Source organism: Podarcis tiliguerta (genome assembly GCF_965153285.1).
Source record: "Podarcis tiliguerta genome assembly, chromosome: 2".
Classification (NCBI taxonomy): domain Eukaryota; kingdom Metazoa; phylum Chordata; class Lepidosauria; order Squamata; family Lacertidae; genus Podarcis; species Podarcis tiliguerta.
The window spans coordinates 25,814,654-25,835,802 of record NC_139535.1 but is presented as its reverse complement, the minus strand read 5'-3'; the positions used below and the strand labels follow the sequence as shown (position 1 = coordinate 25,835,802).

The window sequence follows — 21,149 nt, the reverse complement described above, 5'->3', positions numbered from 1 at the left end:
ACAGGAACAAAATGCAGAAAGAGAGAGTGTGTAGCAGCAAGCGGGAAAATACGGTGATCCTGGATCCGTTGAGCCTGCCGGCGTAGCAGCCTGTGTTTCCTGCAAAGGAAATAGGTAATACTTATTGTGCCTGGCAGCCAAATTACATAATCTTGAATCAGGGAGCTGTCGGATCATTTAGAACGAGATCGGCTTCAGTTTGCTTTCCTCTGGATGCAGGCATCCATGCCTGCCTGTCGCCAGGCATTAAGCCTTCACCAGATTGGCAGGGAGACTATTAGACGTCTTCTGTGGTTGAAGAGCAACGGTGCAAAGGAACATCTTAATGAGATTTGGGTGCCGGTGGCAGAGGGGGGGGGGGTGAGAGTTGACATGAGGACATGTTGCCAGCTTCAAACTGTATTATGATGTAGAATAGAGCAGAATTATTTCTTGCCGTGTATAATACAGGACACGAGCCTGTGCTATTGACACAAATCAGAATTTTGATGGCTGGCAGAACATTGCCACCGTTGTCACACCTCTGCCCAGTTAATTTTCGTGACCTGTCAGGCAGAACATCCTTGCTGTCCTTTTTTCCTTTTTCTCAACAAGGCTCAGAGTACATTCTCCTTGGCAGGATTTATTTATTATATTGATACCAAAATGTCCTTCTGTATTGACTACAGTCAAACTGGCTTTACAGCAGTGACAGCGACTAAAAGTCTAAAATAATATAAATCCAGCAGCAGCAAGTCAGCAGAAGACTTTCAGGAAGTGTGCAGGCTGAAAATGTCTGATGAAATAAAACAACGTCCACTGTGTAATAGCAAGCAGTGAAAGGGCCAACAAATCTCTCTTGAGGACCACTGAATATTCTGAGAGTTTCTTGAGCACCCTCCTCCCCCGGGTACCTCTGAGGGAGGGAGAAGGGATGGCTTAGAAACAGAATGCAATTATTTGGTGCTCCTTAAGCCGGGAAAAGGGACGCGGGTGGCACTGTGGGTAAAACCTCAGCGCCTAGGACTTGCCGATCGCATGGTCGGCGGTTCGAATCCCCGCGGCGGGGTGCGCTCCTGTCGTTCGGTCCCAGTGCCTGCCAACCTAGCAATTCGAAAGCACCCCTGGGTGCAAGTACATAAATAGGGACCGCTTATCAGCGGGAAGGTAAACGCTGTTCCGTGTGCTGCGCTGGCTCACCAGATGCAGCTTGTCACACTGGCCACGTGACCCGGAAGTGTCTGCGGACAGCGCTGGCTCCCGGCCTATAGAGTGAGATGAGCGCACAACCCTAGAGTCTGGCAAGACTGGCCCGCACGGGCAGGGGGGTACCTTTACCTTTACCTAAGCCGGGAAAAGGCGAGCCTGATAACAAATTGGTAGCCAATGAAACTGGTAAGGGGTCAGAATAATAGGTGGTTAACTGGTAGCAACAGTGGGCATTTCCGAAATGACTTTAAGGGCAATCCCTCACATAGGTTGGATGATGCTGATGCTTATTTATTAAATTTGTATATTGCTCTTCATTTGTAAATCCCAGGGCGGTTCAGAACACAAAAATACAAGTTAAAAAAACACAAAATACATAGTAAGAGCAAGAATAAACCAATAACCAACACATCAAAAAGGGTATCTGATGTTAATCAGCCAAAGGCCTGGTTGAAGAGCGACGTTTTCGCCTGGCACATAAAGGTGTATCATGAAGGCATCAGCCAAACATCCCTTAAGGCGCAAGTACGGATGTATACAGCTTTGGACTAGGATACCTTTAAAGTAAACACACATATCCCAGCTGATCACTGTGCTGTGTGGGAAAGTGCCTCCTGCAGATACACTCGCAACAGCTTGTCCGTTCTGTGTGATGTAGAATCCAGGACTTTAGTGTGAATGGCACCTAGTGCCCTCATGAACTCCCTCCTGTTGCATATTGGGCAGGTTCAGGTCTTTTTTAGTGCCTATTGAAGACCTTCCTTTTTTCCTGCTGCCTTTTAAGTGGAGTCTTTGAAGCACACAAGGTCCGCCCCCCCCGTGCCCTCGACAATAGTGTTTTGCGGTTGTACACACCGTTTGTCCTCTTAACATGGCAGATGCTGTCCATGTTGTCTGTGCATGATGTGGGCATGTCTTCTTCACACTGGTGGAAACCTTCCCCTCAGCTAGTGTTTCCACAGACTTTTAAAACAACAGCAACAACAAAGCGCCACCGTCAGTCTTTCAAAAGGGAGAGGCTGGGAACTGGTGTGTGGCTATACTGAGATACAGAGGATATACCATATTTTTTCGGGTATAAGACTAGGGTTTTTTTTAACCAAAAAATTAGGTTTTAAATTGGGGCTCGTCTTATACCCGGGTAGTGCTGAGGGGTGTTTTCTTAATTTGGAGTCCCTCAAAATAGGGGGCGTCTTATACGTGGGGGCGTCTTATACACGGAAAAATATGGTACTTCCATTCAAGTTACCGTGCTGATTCCTGTTTTGCCTATTTCATTCATGCACAAGTCAAACCTAGTGAGAGGCTGTGGTTGCAACCCTGATAAACCAAGAGGTCAGTCCCAGTAGGAGCTGATCTGAAAAAGTGCTCTCTGTGTACACAGGTATACAGCAAGTGTGTGAGAAGTGTGTCTCGACACATAATGAAGTATAAACTAAATCAATTCATGAGCCAAGAACCTATACATTGACCACTAATAATGAAACATATGTTGTAGATATTTTTCCACGTTTATTATGCTATTTTTGTGATATACAAATGGAACGAGGAAACTTGGTATACTTGTTTGTGTAACATTATTCCTGTTTATAAAACCCAGTAAAAAAAATAAAAAAATGGATTATAACCGTTTCACCTTTAGATTGACAAATAGTGTTGGGCAGGGGCAACATTTGGATGAGGTTGTGTGTGCAGCACCCCCAAAAAAGGTGCCGGCATTCAAAACTGAATGCACATTATCATGCAATGTGCATTCGCTCTCTGCATCTTTATTGGACACACACACACACACACATACACACACACACAGTATAAATGAATATAGGAAATTGTCTGTTGCTGATGTTTTTATCGTTAAATCTCTTGGAGATCTTTCACAGGAAACGATTCGTAAATTAAGGGAAATAGCATGAATGAAATGAAATATGCAAATAAAACCAAGTGTCTCTCCGTCTCTTGTGTGTCTGAGTTATTTGCCATGAGGTGAAAGAGGAAAATGATACAAATGACTATTGGTTTTATATAATATTCATTCCTCAAACCTTCCAGAGAAGTTTGTTGCTAGGGAGTATTAAAAGCTTAGAACAAAATGAAAACTTCAGTATAAGCAATTCGAACGGAGACCGTTTTGAAGGGGAACAGTCCACTCTTCCCCATCTAAGTGCATGGCTCCACATGAATCATTGCACTTTGCTTTTTATGTGTGAGAGCAGCACCGCCTCCCCAGACAACTCTTCCTTGTTCAACTTGAAATTCCAGTGGAACTATATCAAATCACTGCTACTCTTCAAGAATTCTGAAAATGGGGCAGGAATGGACAAGTGTGGAATACCAGTCAGACGCGATGGAGTCCCAGCAGACTATTCTTTTAATATTAATCACCCTGTGTCTTTTGATCCGTGTTTTGTGGTGGCATGTGTGTTTCTGGGTTTGCGGGGAAGTCTGCTGCATGCGCATAGACAAGTGCACACACCCTTTTTGCTTGCTGTGCATCACTAACCCCCCCCCCCCCTTTTGAGAAACCGGGTTGCAGGGCAGCTCTAGGCATGCTCGAAATCTCCTTAAGGAGTCAGAAAGGAAACAAGGGGAACACACCATTTTTGTTTTTTTGTAAAGTAACTTCAGCAGGCTTTGACTTTAGATCCTAAGGGGTGAAGAAGAAACAGGTAAGAAGCTCCTATTATTATATTATCACAGGCATCTCCAAAATGAACCCTTTTGCGGAAAGGCATTCTAACTTCCTCTTTAAAAACAGATCTTGTGTTCTGTTCACTAATTCTGTTGCTTATTGTTTGAGGCCTCTTGCGCTGACTTCTTTTGTCAGGAAGCCATCTTGTATGCTCTCTCTCTCTCTCTCTATATATATCAGTGTGTATTTATTTGGGGTGTATTTTTCCAGTTAAGTTCCCCAGGAGCTGGTTCTCAGGTGGTAGCCTCTTCAGTGAGGCAGATGGGCTTCAGAGCATGCCAGGTATACTCTGACTGAATGTTTTCGTTCAAAGAAGCCGTGTAATTCTTGTTTTACAACAAACACACCCACACACGCACACAGGCAGCGTGCCTCACTCGCACCTGTTTTCTTTCAAAAAATAAAAGCTGCTAGCCCAGGTTATTTCTCCTAGAGGGGGGACGTGCCCTTCTTCTAAGGTGCTTCAGTTTTGTTAACTGTGTGAAGCTAAATCCTGTTACCCCGCAAAGTTTTTTTTAATGTATTTTTATTAAAGGTTTTCGTTACCATGCAGAGTTGAGGGTTTTACCCCCTAGGCATAGTTGTCGTAGCTACAAGCTTTCTTTCTTTCTTTCTTTCTTTCTTTCTTTCTTTCTTTCTTTCTTCCCTCCTTGTTAAACATGTAAATTGAGCGCTGACTGACAACATAGAGCATGTTAAATCCCACAATCGTTACTGTGCTGGGCATTTGGGTGTTAAAAGATTACTTACACAGCTCAATTTCTATACTTCAGGGTCACTTACAAAGCTTTGTGATGTACGGGTTTTAAGTGTGCACAGTGCGTTTGTGCAACTTGAAGGATGGCAGCACAATGGTAGTTACGGAGCAGCTTCCTTTTTAAAAAGTGCATGTTATTTTTACCTTTTGGAAAAAAGTTTGGAAGCCTAGGCTCGTCGTGTTGGAAGGCCATATTTCGTGGAGGTCTGGTGTGCATTTTGCTCTTTAGGGATACTAGGTTTACTAGGTTTAACATTGCTTTTGGAACTGAGTAGCTTTTTTTTTTTTTTTTAGTTGTGCGGTTTATGCTCCAATGCCTTTTTCTTTTTAAAGTAATATGTATGGTACTTTGTGGGTAAATAGGACAGGAATTATATGGAGCTGGAAACCCTTTTGTCTTCGCCACCTTTTTGTTGTTGTTGTTAAATTGCCTTTGGGCTTGGTGGTGTTTCAAACATTCACTGTCAGTTTGCTTGGCATATCCAAACTTAACTAAAGTACCGTATTTTTCGCTATATAAGACGCACCAGACCACAAGATGCACCTAGTTTTTGGAGGAGGAAAACAAGAAAAAATATATTCTGAATCTCAGAAGCCAGAACAGCAAGAGGGATCGCTGCGCAGTGAAAGCAGCAATCCCTCTTGCTGTTCTGGCTTCTGGGATAGCTGCGCAGCTTTCATTCGCTCCATAAGACGCACACACATTTCCCCTTACTTTTTAGGAGGGAAAAAGTGAGTCTTATAGAGCAAAAAATACGGTATATGGATCTGGAAACACTTTTGTCCTCCCCACCTTTTTGTTGTTGTTGTTGTTGTTGTTAAATTTGGGCTTGGTGATGTTTGGGCTTATTGATGTTGCCTTTGGGTTTGGTGATGTTTCAAACATTCACTGTCAGTTTGCTTGGCATATCCAAACTTAACTAAACTAATTTCCAACCAAGGCTAGCCTGTGATCCTAGATTTTACCTTCTGGATGTTTATATAGCTTGTGGGGTTTTGAGAAAGTTTGGTTGAATTTTAGGTTTTCATTGTTTACCAGCAAAGTAGGATTGGAATGCATTTGTTAGAGAAACTTCGGCGCTCATGGGGGGGGGGGGGGGAGAAATCAAAATGAAGATCTTCCTTTTTTCCTGCTGCCCAGGAAAAAAATGAAGTTTTTTGCTCCTTTACGGTGCAGCAGAAGCACAGTCTACATAGCAGCAAAAAGAAAGCTGCCCAGATATTTTAACAGATTTTAAGTGCAAGAGGGAAGGCCTGAGAGACAGGGAAACTGATGCCTGTGTTTTGGATCAGTAGTTCCCAATCGTTTTTGGGCCACTGCCCCCTTACTTCCAAAAACTCATCCCCCGTGCCCCCTGCCCTACCCTGTAAAAATCATTATTCAGAATAGCAGTTTGCACAGCACACTAAAAAAAGATAATACAATAAAATTCAAAGCGGTAACAATTAATTGCACATTTATTAAAATCCAATTAAAACTGATGAACTTGAACCGTTATCCAGTAGCACCGTAGAGACCAACTGAGTTTGTTCTGGGTATAAGCTTTCGAATGCATGCACACTTCTTCAGATACACGTGTATCTGAAGAAGTGTGCATGCGCACGGAAGCTTATACCCAGAACAAACTCAGTTGGTCTCTACGGTGCTACTGGACAATTTTTAAATTTATTTCGTCTGCGTTAGACCAACCCGGCTACCTACCTGGAACTTGAACCAGTGATGCCAGTTTTTGAAAGTTCGATAGCCATTTTCACCCTTAGCTCTCACCCTCCAGGGTGGTCAGTGCCCACTTTGGGAACCACAGTTTTAGATTATTAGTCTTGGCTCAATCCTTTGGAAGCAGCTGAGAGGCCAGTTACTTTAACGTATTCCTCCGGAAGTTGTCAGCTTGTTAATTAAAACTGTTTCCTGGCACCCTTGGACAGAAGGTACATCTAACAGCAAAGGGGTACAAAATCACACGCAGCGGTGTTAACTCGGAGTGCGATATCACATACGAGACAGGAGGATTGTGCTTCAGTGCTAACATTCCTCTTATTTGGCATTTTGGAATATGTTTCCATGGTGGCTCTGCGTATGTGTGTGCAAGACAAGCTCCTTGGGGAATTACGGCAAGGCAGAGGATCATAGCTTTGTGGGAATGCTAGAGGACAAAGGTTCAGTCCTGAGCATCTCCAGATTAGGCTGGGAAAGACTGTGTAGATAACACTGAAGCAGCGGTCTGACGTGGTACCAGGCAGATTTCCTGTGAGGTTTCTCTCTTCCCAAAGCACACATTTCTTTTATTGTTCTTCTCTGAATTGGCTGCGTTTTTACAGGTTTAAAGCTCTCTCTGAAGTATCTGTGCTTTCCATGTGCTTCAGCATGTGAGAGCTGAAAACTATGGTGGCAGTTGTAAACTAAATGACAGCTGGTTTATGATCCAGTAGCCGGCAAGGTGGAATACTACTACTGTACTGTGATACTGTGAAATGTAGGTATTTGCCAAAGGATGCATGAAATGCGACTTTCCCTACAAATCAGCAAGCATATATTTGTGGTTTGAATGCAATTAACTTTTAAGCTTTGTGCTCCCAAGTTTTTGCAATTTGGGAAAAATAGTAACATGTAGTTCATGCTAGGAAAGTAATGAGATTCAGTTTGCTAGTAAGGTGTGAGTAACTAGGACTGTGTGTGTGTGTGCTCTTGTGTGTCCATGGAATGCCACTCTGGAAGGCATTCTGATCTTTGGCTACCACTTGCCAGCTACCACTGTAAAGCAGAGACCTCAAATCCTGGTAGATGCATGCAAGTCAAAGGGTTGTATCCAACACTGCAAGAGCAGAACTCTGCTTGTGCAACATTTTGCCCTCCTCTCCTTGCCCCACACATCCCCAAAGTGTAATTTGGACGGTCCTCCGACCCCCCTGGAGCTGATTTGGGGGCTGCAGAGGCATCGTAGAATAGAATCATAAATTGTAGAATTGGGTGGGACCCTGTGGATCATCTAGTCCAACCACCTGCAATGCAGGAATATGCAGCTGTCCCTTATGGGGAGCAAACCTGCAACCTTGGCATCATCAGCACAACACTCTCACCAACTGAAGAAGGGGAAGTTTCATTGGGCAAGTGGAAAGGAAGACTGTTGCATGAGTGGAACTGCAGCTTTGGATATAAGCCAAAGTATTTGGGTGACTCGGAAACTGCAACTAATCCAGAAAGCAGCAGCTAGACTGGTGACCGGGAGTGGCCCCCGGGACCATATAACACCGATCCTAAAGGATCCTCGTCAGCTCCCAGTGCGTTTCCGAGGACAATTCAAAGTGTTGGTGCTGACCTTTAAAGCTCTAAATGGTCTCGGCCCAGGATACCTGAAGGAGTGTCTCCACCCCCATCACTTAGCCCTGTCACTGTGGTTCTCCTCTGAGAGTCTTCTGGCAGTTCCCTCACTGCGAGGAGTGAAGTTACAGGGAACCAGGCCAGCGGCCTTCTTGGTAGTGGCGCCCTCCCTGTGAAACACCCTCCCTTCAAATGTCAAGGAAATAAACAAATATCTGACTTTTAGAAGACATCTGAAGGCAGCCCTGTTTAGGGAAGTTGTTAATGTCTGATGTTTTATCATGTTTTTACTATTCTGCTAGGAGCTGCCCAGAGTAGCTGTGGAAACCCAGCCAGATAGGCAGGGTATAAATAATAAAATCATTATCATAATTACAATTATTGTTATCATTATCATTATATCATTATTACTATTTGCTAGGTAAATATCTGAGAGTCACCAGATTGGTAATGTGCCTTTTTAATTATTAAACAGGTGGTGTTAGACAACAAGGTATTTTGGAATGTATGTAACTTTAGCAATGGTGCTAAATGCTTCTCCCCCTCCCAACTTTCTCTTTTTAACCCTTTTCCTAAGGTCTCAGAGCTCTCCTCTTCACTGCCCTATCCCCCCCCCCCCGATATCTCTTTTGCTTATATGCGTGTCTGACCTATTCACATCAAGCTTGCAGAAGAATGTTGGGAAATGATACATTTCATTCCTTTCCAAATTGGTTCGATATGATGTGACAATTGCTAACTGGCTAAGACGTTTCCAATTACTTTTTGTGGTGGCAATTTCGTTTTGGTGTGCATCCTTTTGCAGACAGATACATGGTTGCCAAAAACAAATGGTGTGTGATAAGCTATAAGCAGCAATAGATACTAAAGTAACTGTGTAGGAAGAACCAGACCAATTTTTACCTCCTCAAACCCTATAGGCTGCGTTCACACACACAGGTAATGGTTTGCTGTGAATTTGGCCCCATACTACATCTTCCCTGGGACGCGGGTGGCACTGTGGGTAAAAGCCTCAGCACCTAGGGCTTGCCGATCGAAAGGTCGGCGGTTCGAATCCCCGCGGCGGGGTGCGCTCCCGTTGTTTGGTCCCAGCGCCTGCCAACCTAGCAGTTCGAAAGCACTCCCGGGTGCAAGTAGATAAATAGGGACCGCTTACTGGCGGGAAGGTAAACGGCGTTTCCGTGTGCGGCTCTGGCTCGCCAGAGCAGCGATGTCACGCTGGCCACGTGACCCAGAAGTGTCTCCGGACAGCGCTGGCCCCCGGCCTCTTGAGTGAGATGGGTGCACAACCCTAGAGTCTGTCAAGACTGGCCTGTACGGGCAGGGGTACCTTTACCCTTACCTTTTACATCTCCCCTAGCAGGAGCTACAAACCACAGTTCCTGCATTAGTGTTGCATCCCAACTGGAAACAATAGTTTGCTTCCTTCCAAACTAATTACGTTGTGAAGCCAAGATTTGATAGTGGATGTGGAACTGGACCTCTAGACAATCTTCATTTCAAGTTTCAAGCCTTTGTGGTTGCACTGATATTCCTGCAAGTGTGTGTGGTTGGTGCCCACTGAGATCTGAGGAGTAGGTGATGTTTCATTGGCTATATTTTCTAGCTGCTCTTGCCTGTGCAGTTCAATGAAAATCTGGGATGGGGTGGCCAAAAACCCTGTGTCTGTTGAAGTCTTTCTTTTCATCAGGTGGGGGACATGTACCGACTATTAGGATACAGGATAAGCGTTTACTTTGTACTGGTGGCAGCAGTTGTGCAGAAACAAGTCTGGCAGCTCTTTAAACACTAACTAAATTATCGTAGCTTAAGATTTCATGGAATAGAAGTCCACTTCATCAGATGCATGAAGAGTTAGCCTGAGTTACAGGTTTATTTATTCTTCTCCTGGGGGGGGGGGTTGGATTGGTTATAACATCACAATGAACAGCAGCACATTGTACTGCAGTACAGAACGGCACTGTCTTTCAGCATGACCTACCTTGCAGGAGTGTTGTGTTGTGAGGATAAAATGGAAACCAGGGTGCAGAAGAGCTCTTGCGAGGACAGGCAGAATACCGATGTGGTAAGTATATAAAATGAGTACACAGTGGTATTATAGATACACTCCTGTGTTCTCTCTGTCTCTCCTGCAGTGTGTACACTGTAATCATAGAATCATAGAGTTGGAATAGACCACAAGGGCCATCGAGTCCAACCCCCTGCCAAGCAGGAAACACCATCAGAGCACTCCTGACATATGGTTGTCAAGCCTCTGCTTAAAGATCTCCAAAGAAGGAGACTCCACCACACTTCTTGGCAGCAAATTCCACTGTCAATAGACGAACCACTTTTATCTGACCCATTATTCATTCATGCACTCAACATTCTATTTAGGGAATGTTTCGAAGTGTTCACGGAACTTGTGATTTACGTCCTTTTAAGTGTATTACAACTGAAATGCTTGTTCTGGATGATGCTGATGGGAAACACCACTGAATTACAGGATGGGGGCGTTCTGTTTTGTTTTTATAAAAGCGATCTTGACTAATGACACATACGACAAGGGCATTTTAATTTTATTTTTTGGTGGGATTGAGAAATATCAGATGTGCTTATCACATCTACAGTATTTGATTCTCACGTATTTCAGGGGATCTTTCTTCAAACCTCAGATCTGGTACTTAAAATGCATAGCCTGGACTGTAGAAGTGAGAAGCCCCTCAACAACATAGCATTGGGTAATGGGCTTTTGACTTGAGCACTGCGTTCCCCAGGTCTCTTGGGCTATGCCAAAACCTTGGCGCCTCCTGGGTATTCATACATACACGGGTGGATTTCATACAGACGATAGTTCCTCCCGCAAGTTTCTAACCTCTGTGGATTCTGGAAAGAGAATTGGCATTTCGTGGCAAATTCTGCTGAAGGTTCAGTGTACTGAGCTCCTAAATGTTGAGGGCATCATCCCATCCAAACCAGAACTCATTTATTTAAATGTAATTCAGATTTTCCTGGGGGTGCATGCACATTTGATGAGTGAAATAATTTGAAATGGATGCTGCTGTAGTTTGACACACAATACCCATCTTTAAGCTCAGTGTGCTTGTTATTGCTGCAGGAAATAATCACTACTATTAGATTTTGCTACCTATCTGTCAAAAGCCAGTTTTGCCTTAACTGACAGAGTAGCTAAGAGGCTAGGGGAAGGCAGTGCATATTTTTATTTATTAAAAGTAGTTCCACATGTAGTTCTCAGGTATTATAGGGTGATACTGTTTTGCTGGCTCTACAATTTCCTGCTTATTTTTGTGCTCCCCCTGACCCCAAAACCTGCTCATTCTTCATATTTGTAACTAGAAAATTACCAAATCACTGTAAGCTGCCTGCTCGTTTACCTCATAAGCTTATACTGAGTAAGAAAGCTGTCTTATACAGATGCTGGGGTTTGAATCATGATCATTTGAATGCAAAGCAGATGTTCTACCACAGAGCCGCACCCCCTCCCCCTTTTCCCCATCCTGGAGAAAAGGGGAGGGCAAAACAATGTTGTGCATATATAAAAATGCAAGAAGCATGGTAAATATGATTTAACATTAATTGTGAGGGTAATTTGGCAGTAATCTTGATGAGATATTAAGGAGCTAATTTATTCCTTTTTGATTTTGGTTCTAAGCTGCAGACTTGGCACTCTGAAACTGAATAAAATTTAGATTAAGCATTCATAAGGGGGATTTTGTGGTGAAAAACCATTAATCTTACCCAAGTGCTCTTTATTACTGACTAAACTCCCCACCCTCAAATCGTTCCTAGTGCTAAATTACCAAATGCACACATCATGAGGAAGACTCATCTATGGCATCATAACCTCCCCATCTTTGCCTGTTCCACGTGTTCCTCTAGGACTACTGTGGTGACATTAATAGTCACCAAAACAAAGTCATACAAGATTCCCCCCCCCCCAGCTTTGTTAATTCCATGGCTGATTCAATAACAAAGGAGCACAGATCAGTGAGAAGCACACTGTGGCATATCACCCACTGCTTTTGAAAGTTCCGTTGGCTTCAAAAGCAGTTTGCCATGTGTAGGGATAAGGGCACATTGGGACTGCTTCATCTGAGGAGGCCTTGTGCAACTATCTGCATGGTTGTTTAGATATTGGTGGCCTTCAAGAAACCTAGAGCTGATGTACTCATTTCACAGGGTAAAGGTAAAGGTACCCTTGACCGTTAGGTCCAGTCACGGACGACTCTGGGGTTGCGGCGTTCATTTCGCTTTACTTGCCGAGGGAGCCGGCATTTGTCTGCAGACAGTTTTTCTGGGTCATGTGGCCAGCATGACTAAGCCGCTTCTGGCGAATGAGAGCAGCGCATGGAAACGCCATTTACCTTCCCGCCGGAGCGGTACCTATTTATCTACTTGCACTTCGTGCTTTCGAACTGCTAGGTTGGCAGGAGCAGGGACTGAACAACGAGAGCTCACCCCGTTGCGGGGATTCGAACCGCCAACCTTCTGATCAGCAAGCCCTAGGCTCTGTGGTTTAACCCACAGCGCCACCCACGTCCCAGGGTTTCACAGGTTGGAGTTGCAGAATTCTGCGATGTACTTTTTCAGGCTGCAGGTAGACGGCTCCTCTTTTGTTGGGTGTATTTAGGGTGTGCAACACCCAACAAAAGAGGAGCTACAGGAGTAGCTGCAGTGGTTCATACTTTTAATTGGCAACAATTAACGAATTATCAAACAAGTGCAACAAAAAGGCGGGGGGGGGGGGAGGAGAAGCCCTGTATCCTATAAAATGCTGACTTATTATAGGTGTGCAAAGGACACACTCTTAGTGTTACACAATGGTATCCTTTACGGCAGCATTAAGTAAAGACCTCTGGGATTTAAAATCTCATGAGTGAGGAAGGGAATAATCTCTAGCCAGCCATGCCCTTCAGGAGAGAACTTAAGGGCTTTTACTTTTTAATAGCCTGTTATATTTGAATTCTCCTCTTTTGTGATTGTAAATGAATCTCCCTGGCACATTTATAAGGCGGATAACAGAGAAGGTCTTTAAGATCTGCTGCTATGGCCCCAGGATCAAGCTTTTAAAAGTTGTATTCAGATTGTAATGATTCTTACTTTAAAAACAACCCCCAAATAAATCCACATTCTTCACTTGTTTAATTCAAGGCAAGGGATGGGAAGCCTCAGGCTTGGGGGGGGGGGGAATACTCTAGACTTCTCTACCTGGTCCCCAGGGCTTTCCCCAAGCCACATCCCTCACCTGCTTGGCTTTGCATCCTCTTGAGTGCTTTTGCCTGGCTGAAATGTGTCCTTCAACTCTTGTACGCTTCTTACTCACCTGGATAAAGGAATGTGTGAGTGTACAGAAACTAGTCTCTGTGTGAAGCCTGTCACTGCTCTGCTCGTTTCAGCCCTCTTCTGGTTCTGGGAGACAGGAGCTTGTCACAGCAGGATAGGAGACACCCATGACTTTTCACCATCCAGACTCATCTCTGTTTCTTGGCCTCCCTTCTCCCACTCGCTGGCTTTTGCTTCAGATTCTGAACTTCCTTCTGTCCCAAACTCTCCCAGCTCACTATGCCCTGCTACCTTTTCAGCTTCCGATGCCTCCTCTTCCTGGTCTTCTCCCTGTGATCACTCATCGTTGTTCCACCACCAATCCCCAGGTGGTTAGCCTTGTTCCCTAGCTGGTTCACTCCACCATTCTTCCATGACCAACCTGTCCATGACAGCTAATTACTAAATTTACTGAGGATATTCATGTTTTACCATATTGCCCTGAATATAAGCATCACTTTCCACCCAAATTCCGACCGTGTAAGAAGTTAAAGTGTGGCTTATATTCACGACCTTACGGTACGCAGCCAGGAGTGCAGGGCAAACAGCGCCAAAAGCACACAAAGCGGTGCCCGCCCCGCACCTAGTCCCCCATTCTCTCCCCGAAGGCCAGGAAGGGAGAGAGCAAGGAGTGGAAAAGGCCACTGGCAACACAGCCCACAGCCTGGCTGCCCCTCCCAAGTATGCAGCCAGGAGCAGCAAGGAATGGAGCGGCTTATATTTGGGTATTTTTTAATCCCCCCCCTCCAGTTTTAAAGGTACGGCTTATACTCAGGCCAATATTGTATGTATGGGATTTTAGAGATGTTGTATTTATTGTTGTATTGATGTACGTCTATCGGTCCTGAGACTGTCTGATGAGGGTGAGTTGCAAATGCCATTGATTGATTGATTGATTGATATAACGGTTTGCCATTTATTTATTTTTTAAATTGTGTTTAAAAAGTGGTTTCAGAATGTTATGTAGAGAACAAACAAGTTGGAAGTAAAGCAAGCATCCTATATTGCAGTTATAGCTCATTAACTCTCCAGCAAAGCCATCATTTATCCCTTTGTTTTTAATACCACTTCAGATGCGTCTTAAAGGCTGCAGTTGCTGAAAGAAAGCAGCTCCCTCTTTGCTGCTAGTGATTCAGGGTCTCTGCCTAGATGTTTCAGTCCAGTTCAGCTGGTTTTGGCATAAGCTTTCCTATTCCTTTCAACTATGTTCGTGACCATCTTTTTAAGTGTACAGACCTTAGCTTGCATTGTGAGCAAGCAGCGATAAAGAAATCTAGATCTCCGCTCTTACCGTGTAAGCCCTTTGGGGCGGGCTAAGTTCATGCTTTTGTGGAGTCTGGAGCTGTAGTATAGTACTCTGAAAAAGTACACGAGGATAAGGATTACAGTGAATCATGCATCTATGCCTACGCATGTTTGCTTAGGTTTCACAGTGTTCATAACACCCACTGCCAATAGAGGCTATATATCCAGAAAACAGTCTCATCCAAAACAGTTAGTGCTAACATTCCTGAGATCAATCACAAGAGTAGGGTCGAATCAAGGCCTTCGATGTTTCCTGTTTTATGCGACTTTCTTAGCTCTGTTGCCAGTTCCTGAATCATAGCTCCGTTTCCTATGTTGTCAGCTTCTTCTGCACTTCGTTTAGAGCCAATCTGTCTCCTGGAGGAGTCTCTGGCAGGAATTGTGGGTGATATTAATTAGAATTTGCTGCTTGCTCTAATATCTGCGGTAATGGCTGCTTTGAAGATTTGCCTTCTGACCATGGTAGTTAATCGGAGCTTCCATGTTTGCAAGCAGGAAAGCAGATGCTGGAGCTGATGACAAGCTGCTTGGGTTGTAAGCTTCCCAGAAGTATCTGGCTGGCCAATGCTGGAAGTGAATACTGATAGCTTACCTGAAGGCTGTTTTTGTGAGGCCCTAAATCTTCATCCCATCCAATCCCAGTTTGCTGCTGTTTAGATGTTGCTGGACTACATCTCCCATCAGCTCTGACTCCTGCCCCTGCTGGCTTGGGCTGATGGGAGTTGCATAGCTGTCAACGTACAGATTTGAAAATAAGGGATCAGCAGCCAAAATAAGGGATTTTGCAACCACAGGCATATTCAACCTCTGAGCCCCTCCGAGCCAAAGGCAGAAAGCCCAGCCAGCAGCCAAACAAAGCCTCAAGTGGTGGTTCCCACAGCGCAGCAACCCGGCAAAAGGGATGCAGCAAGGAAAACCACCATCACCTCTCCACTGGGAAGCGCTGAGCAAAGGCGAGTCCCCAGGCAACGCGACCAATTTGATTGGCACAAGGCATGCAAGCTCCACCCCCCAGTTGTTCTTAGACTCCTTATTGGGTAAGCAACGCAGCCAAGCAACACAGTTGGAGCCTCCCTCCTCCCTGGCCGGCAGGGAGGGAGCGAGAGGAGCTGCTTCCTTTGAAACCCGGGAAATTTAAGGGACATCATCAATAAGGGACAGCAGCGGGACACGGCGCTGGTATAAGGGACTTTCCTGCCAAATAAGGGCCGGTTGACAGCTATGGAGTCTTAGTCAAGTAACACTTGAGGGGTACTACGTTAAGGAAGCCTAGACTAGGCTGTTTTCAAAGGACATTGGTATTAATATGTGGGTCCCCACAGTGGTCACTCTTTCTAGCTGTGCGGCTATGCTCCTGTTTTGTCCTACTCAGTATGAGTGATCATCTTGGAGCTTGGAGCTGTCTGGCCTGTTCTGAATCCGTTGGTCTCATAAAACCTGTGTACATAAGCAGCGCTAGAGTGAGGCTGTCTGACCATCGGTGAGAAAAAAAGCCTGATTTCTTGCTATCTCTGGCACGCATTACACTTAACACTTGGGCTTTCTTTGGGAATCTTACTGAGGAGAACTTTGTTTCTTTTTAATATCAGTCTGCAGGGATGATAATATCCTGTGTGAGATGTCAGAAGCATCTGAGATCATTGATGCAGGCAGATTTATTTTTCTCCCCTTCTGCCGGAGAATTAAGACACCATAAGCTTTTTATTTGCATTAAATCATGGGTGTCTGCCGACATCTGAATCCCCTGGTTTTCAGCTGTTTATGTGCATATTTTACAGCCATTAACAGCGCAACCTGGGGGCGGTTCTGAGTCGGAGATGTTCGTTCTTCAAAGTCCTTCTTAATACCACTCCACTCCCTCTTGACGGGTTTCCCCAAACCCTCCCGCTGGATGTCTCCAGTGCCTCTCCTCTTCCCGTGCTCCTAATGCCTCCTAATAACCCCAAGTTATCCATACTGATGGAAGTGGCGCCAGGCAAGGGAGCAGAGGCATGAAAGGAGATATAATAGAATGTGCCTGTGACTGAAATCGTGGTTAATGTGTCTAAGGTATGTGTAGGCTGGAGTCTTCTGCCTGGTCTGAAAGCTGAGTGGGTTCCCCCCCTTCCTTTGTTAAACAAGGATATTCTACTTTTTGAGGACCTTGCCAGTCCCAGCACTCTTTTTGTCTTGCTATGCTAGCTGTCCAGGAGGAAAAACAAAGAACTTCCAGGACCAGGAACCGCAAAAGCAGGAATTGCAACAAGAGATCGGTTTCAGAGCCTTTACAGTCTTACCTCAGGACTTACAGAATCATAGAGTTGGAAGGGTTCCTGTGGTCATCTGGTCCAAACCCCTGCAATGCAGAATTCTCAACCAAAGCATCCATGACAGATGGCCATCCAGCCTCTACAGTGGTACCTCAGGTTAAGCACTTAATTCATTCCGGAGGTCCGTTCTTAACCTGAAACTGTTCTTAACCTGAAGCACCACTTTAGCTAATGGGGCCTCCTGCTGCTGCCGCGCCGCCGGAGCCCGATTTCTGTTCTTATCCTGAAGCAAAATTCTTAACCTATTTCTGGGTTAGCGGAGTGTGTAACCTGAAGCGTATGTAACCTGAAGTGTATGTAACCCGAGGTACCACTGTATTAAAAAATACCCAACTTAGCTTATTTTTAAGTGTACAGTGCAGCACAAGTGGAGCTCTGCCTTTGCAGTGGGACTTCCTCTCCTCTCCTCTCTTCTCCTTGTGTGCCTCCAAGGTCTGCTCTGGAGGAGCCCCCAATGTTGTTCAGTAGATTTTGAGGATACTTGAGGGGCTGCAGGGGGGAGTTCCATTGCACAAGTGGAAATATGCTGTGGAAGTGGAACAGCAGCATTGGATACCAATTCTATGATTGCCCTACCTCCATGGGCTTTGGTTGGATAGGCATCTCATATGATTCACTGGTTCAAGAGACAACACTGGGCAGTAAGAGGAGCTTCTCCGCGGTGGCACCCTCTCTGTGGAATCACCTCCCCTGGAATTCAGAGATGTTGATACTATGGTGTTTCAGCACTTTCTGCCAGATGATTGCTGGTTTTTAATTCTGGAGGTGACATATTAATTTGCTCAGGATTGCCAACTCTCAGGGACTGGACATTGGAGGAGAAATGGTGGAGTCTGCCCCCTCCCCTTGCACTTCCCAGAGAAGAGGGAGACAGTATAGATTTAGAACAGTGGTTTGCAGAAGGTCATAGTTCAGAGGCCGCAGAGGGGAGAAGCTGGGAAATATTGGGTGAAGATCAGGAGCAGGAAGAAGAAGCACCGGGGGGAGACAGCCGACAGACTCAGTGTCTTTAGACAGCATTCTTGACTCCCCTCTCCCAGGATATGGCGTGCTTTGAGAATAGCAGAACAGAAAGCTCAGAGGCAGAAAACACAGGTTAGCTGGCGCAGGGATGACGTAGAATAGAAGAGACAGAGGGGGTGGGACTTTACTTGGAGTAATAATAATAATAATAATAATAATAATAATTTTTATTTATATCCCGCCCTCTCAAGCCGAAGCTGGGCTCAGAGTGGCTAATAACAGTAAAAAAAACACAGCTTACACAAAATCACAATCAATTAATTGAAATATGTTCTAAAATCAATTCAGAGTCAAATTAATGGCAATCATTGGGCTAGAGTTCTATGAGGATTACAGAAGGAGAGAGGGGGACAGACTGTGCCTTGGCCAAAGGCCTGGTGGAACAGCTCTGTCTTGCACGCCCTGCGGAAAGATGTCAAGCCCGCAAGGCCCTAGTCTCTTGGGACAGGGCATTCCACCAGATCGGGGCCATGGCCAAAAAAGCCCTGGCTCTGGTTGAGGCCATGAGGCCAGCCTAACCTCCCTGTGGCCCGGGACCTCCAAGATGTTTTCATTTGAAGACCGTAAGGTCCTCCGTAGGACATACCATTATCTAAGAGAAACGGCATTTCTACGTTCTCTCTCTGTGAATATTGTATAAAGGACTCTTCTTGTTTTTCTACTTCTTGGCTGCCACCGTGGGGGGATCGGATTCCCTGAAGCCTTGACACCAAGGTATTTTATTCTTTGTAGATTTCCCTGTTGTGTCAATATTTATTTTATTCAATTGATTCTCTCCCCCACCAGTTGTGCACAGCTTTGGGATGCTATATGAAAGGTAGTACAAAATATTTAAATTACTTAAAAAACCAATACTTAAAAACAAACATCGTGGGTAGTGAAGAGAGGAGGGTTAAAACCAAGTTCGTCCAACAGTCTGAATACTGGATGTCAATGGGGGAATGCCAGCGTGAAGACTGCTTAACAAAGAAAAGTCCGTGGGAGTTCATAATTGATGATTGAGAGGAGTTTTTATTAATTAGTACATTAGCAGATCACTATCATGCTCCAGTTTTATGTGTTAAAAAAAAACCTGAGAACTTAACTCGGCAGGGGAAAATGCCACTAATGATTTATTGTGCATGCTTATATAAGGAACACAACATTTAAGTCCCTAAAAATATTAACCATTAAAGTTAAAAAGGAGAGACAGATTTCATGGATAAGGTGATGCTAAAGACAGTGAGATAGTTGGCTGCAGTGCAAGGGGGGAGAGGGTTGTTGTGCTCAGGTCCTGCTAGTTGCAAGCTTCCCATGGGCACCTGTTTGACCAGGATGAGAACATGATGCTGGACCAGAGGGAACTTTGACTTGATCCACCAGGACTCTTCTTACCTTGATTTCATCTTACTTTCTGTGATTTTCCAACTGCGAAAAGCAAGTGGATTAGATGTTCTCCTTCAACCCCCTAGAAATCTGCTCACTATGTTTTGTTCCAAGTTTACCTTTTGGGTGGGGCAAGAAGGGGGGCATGGCTGCAACCAAATCCATATGATGACCTTTTTGGGGGGGTGGGGGTGGAGTTGGCTGGTTAGAAATCAGAAGCTGGCAATTTTATCATTTTGTCCTGACATTGATTTCTAACCAGATGTGAGTCATTTTTCACAGGTATTAAGAGCCTTGCTGTTTCATAAACCGATAGGTAGCGGCAGAATAACAGAAATTATGGGGTGGGAGACGGGGTATCATTTCATCTAGCAGGCTGAAAAGCTTGCACAGACAGAACTTTTGTCGTAGTGTGACATTGAATCCCCCCCCCCCCGTGTGTGTTGATTTTAGTTATTTGCTGCATATGAAGAAGGGCCAAAGAAGACCCTTCCACCAGTTTGGCTGTGGCCAACTTCCATTTAGATTCTCCACTCCAAACGATTTTCTGCAGTGACAACTCCTTGCTGTCATGTGACATCTGTAGTTTTGCTGTGTGCGCCCGTTATCTGCATTTCTTATTCCCCTTTTCCTATTGTTTTCTCAGAGATTCACAAACATCATTATAAAATGCAAACCACTTGGATTTCTTGGGCAGAAAGGCAGTACAGTGGTACCTCGGGTTACAGACGCTTCAGGTTACAGACGCTTCAGGTTACAGACTCCACTAACCCATAAATGCTACCTCAGGTTAAGAACTTTGCTTCGGGATGAGAACAGAAATTGTGTGGTGGCAGAAGGAGGCCCCATTAGCTAAAGTAGTACCTCAGGTTAAGAACAGTTTCAGAACAGTTTAAGGTTAACAGGTTAAGAACAGTTTCAGAACAAATTAAGTTCTTAACCCGATACCACTGTACATAAATGGAGTGAACAAATTAGTAAAACTCGGCTAGCTAGCTCCTCATCTATTCAGACTGGAGTAAGGAGATGGGGAAAAACTCTTCAAGTAGTCTGGTAGGGGAAGAGTCATAGCTCAGCGGTAAAGCCTGTGTTTTGTATGGATGATATCCCAGATTTAATCCCTGGCACCTCCAGGTATGGCTAAGAAAGAAACCCTGGAGAGCAGTTGACCGTACAGTGGTACCTCGGGTTAAGAACTTAATTCGTTCTGGAGGTCCGTACTTAACCTGAAACTGTTCTTAACCTGAAGCACCACTTTAGCTAATGGGGCCTCCTGCTGCTGCCACGCCGCTGGAGCACAATTTCTGTTCTCATCCTGAAGCAAAGTTCTTAACCCGAGGTACTATTTCTGGGTTAGTGGAGTCTGTAACCTGAAGCGTATGTAACCTGAGGTACCACTGTACTGAGCACTTGTTATATTACTGTAGCACAGAGATGGATGGGCCAACCGGCCTCCCCATGTTGCCTGCCAGGCCATTGTGCCCCATGCAAGCCCATCTGCCCTATACCTGATGCACTATACGCAATCAGGTGTGGGGCAAGTTGCAGCTGGTTCCCCCAAAAGGGTTTTCAGGGGCTGCTGATCAGCCTGTGAAATCCTTTGCAAGTTGCTTTTGAGCCCTGACTCTCGGCTGACTTTTGAGGTGTCAAAGCATAGAGCAGGGCTCTCTGTAAGAATCAAGGATCAGCTAATTGCCAGTGCTTGGAAAAAGCCAGAGTCCCACTGAGGACATTACAAAGGAGTAAAGAATTAATAGTAACTTCAAGTGAAATGAGATTTGCTGTCACCCATGTCTTCATTTTAATGTTAATATCCTTGAAAGCTCAAACACACATGAAAAGGAGGGAATTTTCCTCCATGTTTTCATATCA

General features: G+C 44.8%; 1 protein-coding gene across 38 annotated transcripts in view; it reads left to right on the top strand.

Annotated features, from left to right (window-relative positions):
- MAGI1 (membrane associated guanylate kinase, WW and PDZ domain containing 1) overlaps positions 1-21,149 on the top strand; it is a 485,140-nt gene that overhangs the window by 86,885 nt on the left and 377,106 nt on the right. Inside the window, exon 1 of one of the 38 annotated variants that reach the window (XM_083424593.1) lies at positions 3,617-3,854. The exons of the other annotated variants lie outside the window; for them this stretch is intronic. The gene's annotated coding sequence lies outside the window, so the exon portion shown is untranslated. Of the gene's footprint in view, positions 1-3,616; positions 3,855-21,149 lie in introns of those variants that run through there. 38 annotated transcript variants of the gene reach the window in all.